Here is an 11,140-nt window from a genome sequence, read left to right as displayed (position 1 = left end):
AGCTGGTCAGACCTGGCACCACTCCAGGCTGTCAGATGGTCAAACAGCTTCTCAAAGAGAAGGTAATTCTCATTCAACAAGACTGTTAGAGAAAAAAAGAATCACTTTAAACGAAAGGCTTTGTGAATTCTAGTATTTGACTTTTCAGTGGATGCACTTCTGTGAAACCAGCATTTGTGTATTTTACAAATTAATATCTTAGCATAGAACAACTTTGTCAAGATGCAACCCTCATCACGTTAGAAACAGCTCACATACACACACCAACCAAAAGAAGCTGAGCACTTCAACAGAAATTAATCTGTTGAACTTAAATTATTTAATAAAGAAATTTACCGTAAAATGTTCCTGTGATTTATAGTTCTCATCCAGGTAAACTCGAGCCCTGTTGTAGTCTTTCATCGCATCACTTGATAATAATTCTCTAAAAGACAAAGAAGAGATTGAAAATGAGGGGATATGCAAACATTCCACGTTAATTCAGCATCATTCTCTGCACTGAAACGTCATCATTAACCAGAGGAGAGCCACGAAGATGATCAGACGGCTGGAGCACCCACCTGCAAGGCCGGGCTGAGAGAGCTGGGGCTCTGCAGAATGGACAAGAGAGGGCAGCAGGGAGACCTGCCAGCGGCCTTCCAGTACCCGAAGGGGCCTGCAGGAAAGCTGGGGAGGGACTTCTTGTAAGGGCAGGTAGTGACAGGACAAGGGGAAGAGGCTTTAGACTGGAAGAGGGTAGATTTAGACCAGATGTTAGAAGGAATTCTTCACCGTGAGGGTGGTGAGACGCTGGAACAGGTTGCCCATGAGGCTGCGGATGCCTCCTCCCTGGAAGCACTCCAGGCCAGGCTGGATGGGGCTGTGAGCAACCTGGGCTGTGGGAGGTGTCCCTGCCTACAGGGTTCCTAGAGGAACCATTGGCTTTTACCTCATTTTGGAACAGGTTTCGGGGAGGAAGGTTTCCTGTGGCAGAGCCATCTACCTACAACCTTTGGAGCTGACAACATCAGCATCACTTTCAACATAACTCAATGCTTTTTAGTGTCTACTGGATACAGTTGTGAAGGACTTATGACTTTGAACATCTGAACATTAGATATAATTGAGCGATTAATGCCAAAGGCCCCACGGTCTCAACTTTCTTGAAGTCTATTACCTGCAGACTGAAAGCAGCCTTTTCACTTTCTGCCTAGAACACCACCCTAGCAGTACTTTCTAGTTACTTACTTAACAAACTTGTCCACATGAGACATGGAAGCTTCATAGTTTTTTCCTCCAAACTCTTGACAGTGTAAAGCCATGAAGTGGGGCTTGTGTGCATGAACAACCTGAAACAAACAAAAAAACAAATAAGTAAAAAGTTGTATCCAGAGCTACTAACATACAGGATGTACGTAATAAATGATGTAAACGAAGACACTGCATTTCTGAAATTAGAACCATCAGCCAGAGAAGTAACTGAATGAACAGCAATAAGAGGAGCATCACTTGTTAGTGAAGTTTCGTAATACATACTAGTAATCTCAAATACTTTAAGACAGTAATTTTGTTCTTCAACTGTGAATTTGTTACCAAGCACTTAAAGCAAATGCATAACCTCTTCCAGCTCACCTTGAGAAGAACTTAGCAGCATTAGCAGGGTCAGAGTGTATCTTTGCCTGGGATTTGGAAGAATTCCAACACCTGAACTGATTTTATTTTTCTCACTTATGCTAAAGCATCTCAAGCATCTCAAACTACCTCAGAACATAATGCTAAATATCTCATTTGATATTTTGACTTATGGAACATCTCCAAAATTATTTAAACATTATATGTGTACTGTATTGCATACACGCTTATCTAACCCAGGAGACACAAACATCCATCGTGCTATTTTAAATGTTAATCTTGTGTAATGACAATATCCTAAGGATTAAATAGCCAGCACCATGATACAATCAGACTAAAAGAAGCACAAAGTACGTTTCTTCACTGCATATCAAGTCAAATATGCAGTATTCATACATTTACTGCTGCTTTACACACTTATTTTGTCTTTAAGCATTTTCTCAGCATTGCAAAAGCCATGTCTAAAACACCTCTGTGTTGGCACCGAGTCTCTACAACTTACATTTAACATTTTATTATCTTCAGAAGTAATGGATACTAGCTTCAAAACAATCACAGTTTTGAAGAGGATAACAGCAGGAAGTGTGCTGTTGAACTGAAGGACAGCAGGAAGATGTGGATCTGAAGGACAGGGTCACTGGGCATGGTGTGGATGGGCTGGGGTGGGACTTGGGAATCTTAGAGGCCTTTTCCAACCTTAATGATTCCGTGATTCTCTTGGACACGGACTGGAATTAATGACCTAACTAGGACATGCAGTAATCTTGCTTTAAAAATAGCCTGCCATAAGGATTGAGGTCCAACTAGAGTGGGACACAGCAAAAAAGTTAACTGGAAAAAAAAAAAAGCAGACAACAGACAAAACAGCTAAGAATACCAGAGCCAATGAAGTCTTGCCCATCTTGATACGTGCATGTACTTTTCCTTTATGCATTTGATAGAACCATGAAAGCTTACATTAATAGTATCTGCTTTTACAGGTTTATCAATAATTAGAAGAGAAGGCTCCAGCACTTTGTCCAGCACCAAACCCTGTGCTGAACAGCACACACTGTTACGAAGTGCCTGTGAAGACGCTCCTTCTTGGGACAGCTACCAATACTAGAAGATTTGATTTCCAGAAACCTAAACATTGTCTCACTTTCTAGCCAGACCCAACCAGCAACACCAGAGCTGCAGGAACCGACACTGCAAGCAAACCTGCCCACAGCCAAAGGGACAGCACTCTGGGGAGGTGGCGGGCAGGAGACACAGTGCCAACCCAGAGCAGGGGCTGTGCCCATGCAGCAAATGGAGCGTGCTCCAATGGCACCCTTCCTCCTTACGGGCAGGGCAGCACCGACCCAAGCCACAGGCAGGCAGCAAGCTGCATCCCAGCGGCAAGGCACGGTCATGGGGCTCGTTTCAGCCCGTGTGTTCTGTGCAAAGATGGACACTTCTGCTGGGCCAATTACCTCGCAAAGTTAGGCGTCCAATTTACGATCGTTATAAGAAGTACAGCATCCTGCAGAAAACCACACGTTCTCATATGCATCAGAAGGCAGGACATCAGAATGCATGAGAGCATTTAGCAAAATGCATTAAGGAGCACCTGCCAGCAGCCCACTGCCATGCAGTCCAACAGCCAAACAGTAATCAAGTGTCTTCATGAAGCTTGGTTGTTGGTTGATTTTCTTTATCATCCTGGAGACAGATATTAACCAAACTCAACTTGTGAAGCTGGGCTCTACAACAGAGCTCATTTGTGGTCCCTAAACAATACAAAGTCCCAACGCTCTATGTGCTTTATTACTCCAAATCAGTTTTGGCTTCCAACTACAGATCTTATCTATTTGGATAACTCTCTGAAATTACCATAATTAGAAAACAATTGTAACTATTTAATGTTGTAAAGCAAACACATGCAATTCTGTTTCAAAGCAACACATCTACCGAACACTTATTTCAAGTAATGTAAAAAAAAAAAAGTATCAACATGTGACATTATTCTTTTACAATCATACAATAGTTTGGATCTCTTCTTACATAGCTAATACAACTAAGAAATTGCTAATGCCAAAGTAAAATGAATAGCTTCAGAGAACATAGGCACCAGCTACCTCATCACATGCATTAAGGAAGTGTAACAGGGAGCCCTGAACATGGGATCCTGCAAAGAAAACATTGGAGAAGTACTTCGCTGTGTTACAGCAACAACAGAAAATACTGAAGCCTAGCAATTCCTGGCTGGAATCTGAATTGAGATGTATGTAGGACAGATATTTTGGTGTATATTCAAATCTCTGAGATCTGAAATCACAACAAAAAACTGCACGCCAGTTTTTGAAATGAGGAAATTGCAATAGTAGTGAGAGGTGTTAGTAGCATTCCTTGGAGATTGAAGCACAAAAACACACCTGACTACTAGCTACATCCTTCATATAACAAATACCTTCAAACTACGAGCAAATTTGTTCTGCTTCATTACCCTGTACTAGTTTTCAACTGCGATAAAAGAACAAACAGTACATAATAATGAATAACGGATGTTTCAGAGTTTTAAGTCCACATTTGCCAGAGGTTAAGGATCAGATAACAAATGTGCATCTACAATAGAACAATATTTTTAAAGCTAGGCGTGACTCTCGATTACTGGATGCACAAAAATACAATCACGCGACATCCCAGGCCAGAGGGAACCCACGAGGACCAGGTGCCAGCCCTGTGCCACACAGCAGCACCCACCCCAGCCCTACAGCTGAGCAGCGTCTGTGCCTAATCGCAGCTCCCTTGAGTCCTGCTGACATCAGCAGAGCTCAGAGCCTCCACTCTCCTTGAGAGGGAGGAGCTGCATGGCAACCACAAGGCCCCACCTCAGCCTCCTCTGAGCCAAACAAACCAAGGGATCTCAGTTGCTCCCCTCACACCTCTTGATCTCTTGCCATCTTTGCTGCCCATCTCTAACGGTTTCATGCCCTGCCTCTGTCGTGGTGCTCAAAGGTTCTTCTGTGAGAGATCTGGCAGCACCCGCTCTGTCTCGCCTGCTGAGAAGCTGAGCACGGCACAAAGGAGCAGAGGGGCGCGGCGTGGGGCCAGCGCTGCCAGGGCCCCTTCCTGCAGCGGGACAGCGGGGTCCGGGCAGGTTGGGGACAGTAGAATAGAATCACAAGGTTGGAAAGGACCTACAAGATCATCTAATCCAAATGTCCTCCCATCACCACTGCTACCACAAGCGCTAAACCAGATCTCACAGCTCCTCATCCAGACGCCTCTTGAGCACTGCCAGGGACGGCGACTCCACCTCCTCCCTGGGCAGCCATTCCAGTGCCTGACCGCTGAGAGAAAAAGTTCTTCCTTATGTCTAACCTAAACCTCCTCTGGTACAACTTGCAGCCATTTCCTCAGGTCCTGTTTGTTGCCTGGGAGAAGAGGCCAAACCTCTCTTGACCCCAACCTCCCTTCAGGAAGTTGTAGAGAGCAGTGAGGTCTCCCCTGAGCCTCTTCTTCTCCAGACTAAACAATCCCACAGCTCCCTCAGCCACTCCTCTTATGACTTGTGCTCCAGACCCCTCACCAGTTTCGCTACCCTTCTCTGGACATGAGTTCCAGGGCCTCAATGTCTTTCTTGCAGTGAGGGGCCCAAAACTGAACACAGTACTGGAGGTCTGGCCTCACCAGTGCTGAGTAGAGGGGGATGATGACCTCCCTGCTCCTGCTGGCCACACTATTTCTAACGCAGGCCAGGATGCCGTTGGCCCTCTTGGCCACCTGGGCACACTGCTGGCTCATGTTCAGCCGAGCATCAACCAATGCCCCCAGGTCCCTTCCTCTTCACAGTCATCCAGCCGCTCAGCCCCAAGTCTGTAGCACTGCATGGGATTGTTGTGGCCAAAGTGCAGGACCCAGCACTTGGCCTTTCTGAACCTCATCCCATTCACCTCATTTGTACCTTTGTGTTCCTTATTTGCCATGAAGGTAATACCTGGGTCTGACTCAGAGCAGAGGAAGGCTCTCTGTTGCTACCATTCAGAACTGAGCTCTGAGCAAAGCTCCCTGCACAAAGGGGCTAATGCTGCACGAGCACAGTGCACATCTGAAGGCGCATGGCTGAACATGACCTGCTGTATTATTACACTGCACTGCAACCACAGCAGAAAAAAAGTCACTACCTAGCAATTACTAGGTAATTTTTAATGCCACTTAGAAGTATGCTAAAACTACTTCCAGTAGTTTGTTACTCCACACACACACAGAGCAGGAAACTCAAAAAGCCTGTTGTGGAGTATAGCAATTGGACAGATCGATATGACGCAAAAAGGTGTTTCACCAGAGGTGTAATGATGTAAGGACTGGCATGATATAAGGGTGCTATAAGAAAAGGGAAAAAGATTGCTTACCTATATGAGAAGATTCCAGGTTTTCAGGGGAAAACTCCACAAGAGAACTCCAGAAAGAGCTCCTTCCCCAGTGGCAGTCAGCCCTTAAATGAGGTCTAAGGGAGGCGCAGCCAGGCTCCACCCCTTCTGGTCACACAGCTGAATTGCCTTCACCTGTGCTCCCAGGGCTGACGGTCCTTTCCCCAGGTGCTCAATCAGTGGTTCAGGCCATGACTCAACAATTCCCATATATGGAGTTATTTACATTTAACAATACTTCGGTGCCATTCTTAAGTAATTCTTATTTAAAAACTTTTTTTTATTTAAAACCTTACAAAGCAGCATATTGCCACCAGCAGGCAAGCAGCTTTACATCTTTCCCCTGCTCCTCAGAAACCCAAGCACAAGAGAAGGGTCTCCCACAGTTCCTCATGCTGTGGCCCCCAGGTGGATGCCCTCAGCCCATGACACCCTGCACACCTGTCCCACACCACTGCCTCTGCTCCCCGTGAGGCCCTGCGGCAAGCTCCCAGCCTGGCACTGTACCTCCACGGTCCTTAGGGCTGAGGCCCAAAGCAGGGAGGCATAGATCCCTACTCCGAGGTCTGCAGGCTGCACAGCTTCACAAAGAAATGGGTGCTAGCAGCACGTACATACATTCAGTTTATCAGATCAAAAACTGCTTTTCTGGGTCTCATTTGAGTTTTTTTTATTCCCTGGGTGCTTCCTACAAACCTCAGAGTAAGGCATCCATAAGAAATTTTCATCATAAGGAGACTGATTCGATTTTGTTCCATACAAAGTCTCTGCAACAGAAACCAGTAAAAAGGGCTGGGTAAGGGGAAAACATGTTTCTAAGTGCTGGCTTTACTCATGCAATAGAAAAAGGAACCTACACGTGGTGAGTCAGGCAGGGGGATGCACTGCTCTCACTGCACGCCCTGAAGCTCACAGGCCCGGCAGAGCTGCTCCCGGTGCCCGCTGCTGGCCACGCCAGGCGGTGCAGCAGTGCCGGCGCTGCGCGGCCCCAGCAGCAGAGTGCCGCAAGTTTCCATGATGTCACAACACGCTGCTGTCGCCTGGCACCCAAAGAGGTCCTTCTGACCCGCTCAGCAGCCAGGCTGTGCTCACATTGCCTCAAATTCCACTTGAGAAGGAATCGCTGAACCAACACCTCCGTAGTGAGGCTTCGACTTGGAGAAATACGCTGAAATCCACACGTGTGCTGTGCAGCTGAGTGCTATTGCACAGTTTTCATGCCACAGAATGAAGCAAAGTGCACAACCCCATCTGAATGAGGCAGAAGAGCTTAACTCACAAAAGCAATTTAGTTCATCATTGTCTAGTTAAATGAAAATGATTAAATCTACTGAGTAAACAGCTAACTTTGAGGCTCTCTTTTGTTTCCCCACAAAAAAAGGGAAACCTATGTACCATATAGCACAGCACAAACTTTTCTAAACAGCAACAGCAAAACTGTACTTCACTTTTAGGTAAACTTTTTAACGTTTTTATTACTGCACATAACACCTCTAAAATACTCTCTAACACAGGTAAACTGCATCAGGAAAAAAAAAATCTCACCTCCATCTTTGCATCCACAGTGACTGTGCCATGAATATGACAAAGAAGACTGTTCCCAAAATTAGCAAGGATTTTCAGTAGCATCAGCTATTGAAGGAATGGAAAAGGAAAAGGGGAAAAGAAGAAATAAACAGAAGGGCTCCCTACATGCCCCACAGCCCTCCCACACAAACATAGCTTTTTGGATGCCTTCCCTATAACAGGCCTTTATTTTTCTCTCCAAGAGCTAACATTACTGTGGGGGCAGTGAGGCACACAGAGCAGGAAAACCCAGGTGATGAATAAGGGGCTGAGAGGCTGACGCCACCAAAGGAACTTCATGTTTTTCAACCGTGGGGCAATTTACTCAGCAGCTGCTCTAATGGCTGCAGGTGGATGTCACTTGTCTCTAAGAGGGAAATGGATCCTAGCCCAAGAGCTAGCAGGGCTCAGTGCAAGGGCTTTAAACTGAGCCCCTCTCTGCAAGAAAGACATTGAGGCCCTGGAGCAGGTTCAAAGAAGGGCAGCAAAGCTGGTGAGGGCTCTGGAGCACAGGCCTGATGAGGGGCAGCTGAGGAAGCTGGGATTGTTCAGTGTGGAGAAGAGGAGGCTCAGGGCAGACCTCACTGCTCTCTATAGCTACCTGAAGGGAGGTGGTGGTGAGCTGGGGGTCGGCCTCTTCTCTCGTGTAACAGTGACAGACGTAGAGGAAATGGCCTCTGGATGCACTGGGGAGGTTCAGGCTGGACGTTAGGAAATACTACTTTTCTGAAAGAGTGGTCAGGCACTGGAATGGGCTGCACAGGGGTGGGGAGTCACCGACCCTGGAGGTGTTCAAGGAATGTGTGGATGTTGTGTTGAGGGACGTGGTTCAGTGAGAGCTATTGGTGACAGGTGGATGGTTGGGCTGGGTTATCTTGTAGGTCTTTTCAAACCTTGGTGATTCTATGATTCGAAACTAGGTAGGAAGGGGATGCAGTGAGGTTTGCTAGGGTGCAGCAAGTAGTCTGGGGCTTTAAATTAGATCCAAGGGGGGATCTAGAGGGGGAAGAGCCTCAAGTGCAACAGGACAGAGAAAGGCTTAGGGTTGTAGTCACTAGGAAAAAACTTCTGACCTGCCCTGCAGGATCTTGTGGGGACTTCTCAGAGGAGGTAAAGTTGCCAACCTCCCATATGAAACCTTCTCATGTCCCTCTAGGAAGCAACGGTGGGAAACTTCATATTTCTTCTGGAGGTTTAACAGAGGACTCGTCTAGAAAGGTGGTATGTCAGAAAGCCCAGCTGAAGTGTGCATGCGTAGCTCTTATGCATGCAGGAGGAGTTGGAAACCGTGATGTGCCTGGAAAACTACAGTGTGGTTGTTATGATGGGAGTGAGGTGGGATGACTCCCGTAACTGGAATATTTCTGTAGAGGGGTATCACCTTTTTAGAAGGGACAGGCTAGGTAGGAAGGGTGGGGGAGTTGCCCTATATGTTTAAGGGTGGTTGGAGTGTGAGGAGCTCCCTCTAGAAATGTTGAGGAGGAGGTTGAGAACATATGGGTTAGAACTGGGGACAGGACTAATGGAGGGCACCTAGTGGTAGAGGTGTACTACAGGCCTGCTGACAAGGCCTTCTTCCTTGAACTGCAGGAGGCCCCTGCTCACAGGCATTTGTCCTTGTTGGGGATTCAAACCACCCAGACAGCTGCTTTTCCAGCACTCACCAAGCTGCAAAAGATCCAGGAGATTACTAGAGTACATGAATGATGATAACTTTCTGGTGCAAGTCTGGGATAGACCAACCTGATCTGCTGCTCACCAGCACAGAGGAGATCATTAAAGGCATTAAGATTGGAGGCACCAACCATGCTCTGGTTGAGTTCATGATCTCAAAGCCTGGCAAAAAGTGAGAACCCTGAACTTTTTGGGAGAGCAAACTTCAGGCTGTTTAAGGAATTGCTGGATGAGATATCCTGGGAAGCTGCCCTTAGAGAAAAAGGAGTGGAAGAAAGCTGGCTACTCTTCAAAGATACCTCTTTGAAAGCACGAGAGCTCTCCACCACTCAGAATAAGAAAACAGGCAGGAGAGGCAGGAAACTGACATGGCTTAGCAAGGACCTGCTGGTCAGATTGAGGGAAAAGGGACTGTATGGCTGTGGAAACAAGGGCGCATCACCTGGGGAGAATACAGGGATGCTGTCAGGACTTGCGGAGAGGGGATTAGGAAAGCCAAGGCACAGATGAAACTGAACTTGGCAAGGGATGATAAAAACAACAGGAAGAGTTTCTATAGGTGTGCTGGCCAGAAGAGGCTGGCTGAAGAGAGCTTACCTCCTTTGGAAAATGAGAGAGGAGAACTAGCTATGACAGACACGGAGAAGGCTGAGGTACTAAATGAGTTCCCTGCCTTGGTCTTCACTGTCAGCCAGGATTCTTATATTTCTCATGTCCCTGAAGCTTGCGCCCCTGGCCTCTAGGTGGGAACTGGGGGAATAAATTTCTACCATCACCACCCCCCCACTCTCCCACTGTAAAAGCAAGGCAAGTCTGAGGCCAGCTGATGAAACTGAGTGTAAACAAGTCTATGATATGCATCTCAGGGTCCTAAAGGAGCTGGCTGATGAGGTTGCTGAGCCATTGTCCATCACACTTGAGAAGTGGCTGTCGGGCAAAGTCCCCGTGGAGTGGAAAAAAGAAAACACCACTCCCATTTACAAGAAAGGAAGGCAGGAGGGCCCAGGCAACTACAGGCTTAACTTCTGTGCCTGGGATGACTGTGGAACAGATCTTCCTAGAAGACACATTAAGGCAAATGAGCGACAAGCAGGTGATCAGAAACAGCCAGCATGGCTTTACCAAAGGAAGGTCATGCCTGACCAGTCTGGTGGTCTCCTGTGATGGAGGGGCAACACTGGTGGACAAAGGGAAGGAGACCGATGTCATCTACCTGGACTTGGGCATGACCTTTGACGTGGTCCCCCACCACATCCTTATCACTAAATTGGAGAGAGGAGGATTTGAGGGGTGGACTATTTGCTAAGTAAGGAATTGATTAGAAGGCCTTACACAGAGGCTTGTGTTGAAGGCATTATGTCCAGATGGAGGCTGGTGACAAGTGGTGTCCCTCAGGGGCCTTGGGACCGATGCTCTTCAGCATCACCAGTGCACCCTCAGCAAGTTTGCTGATGACACCAAGCTGAGTGGTGCCGTTGACACATTAGAAGGAAGGGATGACATCCAGAAGGACCTTGACAAACTCAAAAGGTGGGCCTGTGTGAACCTACTGAGGTTCAACATAGCAAAGTGCAAGGTTTTGTACTTGGGTCAGAGCAATCCCAGATACATCTACAGGCTGGGAGAAGAACTCCTTGAGAGCAACCCTGCAGAGAAGGACCTGGGGGTGCTGGTGGATGAAAAACTGAACACGAGCCAGCAGTGTGCTCCTGCAGCTTTGGGAAACTTGGTCTAGTGACTGATTTGGAGGTTTGCAGCCCTGTCTGTGGCAAAAGGGTTGAAACTTGATGATCTTTGAGGTCACTTCCAACCCAAGCCATTCCATGATTCTATGATTGAAACTGGATACTGGACACTTCACATAAATCAGACAACAATCCATTTGCATATCTCAT

The 11,140-nt window shown here is 47.0% G+C and overlaps 1 long non-coding RNA gene across 2 annotated transcripts; it reads right to left on the bottom strand.

Moving 5' to 3' along the window:
* Positions 1-317: 317 nt before the first annotated feature.
* On the bottom strand, positions 318-6,961 carry LOC109368910. Of its 2 annotated transcripts, none has more exons than XR_002117379.2 (3): positions 6,863-6,961; positions 1,228-1,328; positions 318-424 (listed from the first exon to the last, which is right to left on the bottom strand). It is a non-coding gene; the product is annotated as an uncharacterized LOC109368910 (long non-coding RNA). The 2 variants fall into 2 exon arrangements; XR_002117380.2 differs by lacking the exon at positions 6,863-6,961 and adding an exon at positions 5,988-6,046.
* Between the last annotated feature and the right edge of the window lie 4,179 nt (positions 6,962-11,140).

The sequence above is a fragment of the Meleagris gallopavo genome, chromosome 8 (assembly GCF_000146605.3).
Source record: "Meleagris gallopavo isolate NT-WF06-2002-E0010 breed Aviagen turkey brand Nicholas breeding stock chromosome 8, Turkey_5.1, whole genome shotgun sequence".
In the NCBI taxonomy this organism is placed as follows: Eukaryota; Metazoa; Chordata; class Aves; order Galliformes; family Phasianidae; genus Meleagris; species Meleagris gallopavo.
The sequence above is the reverse complement of the archived record's forward strand: the minus strand, read 5'-3'. Positions and strand labels throughout refer to the sequence as shown.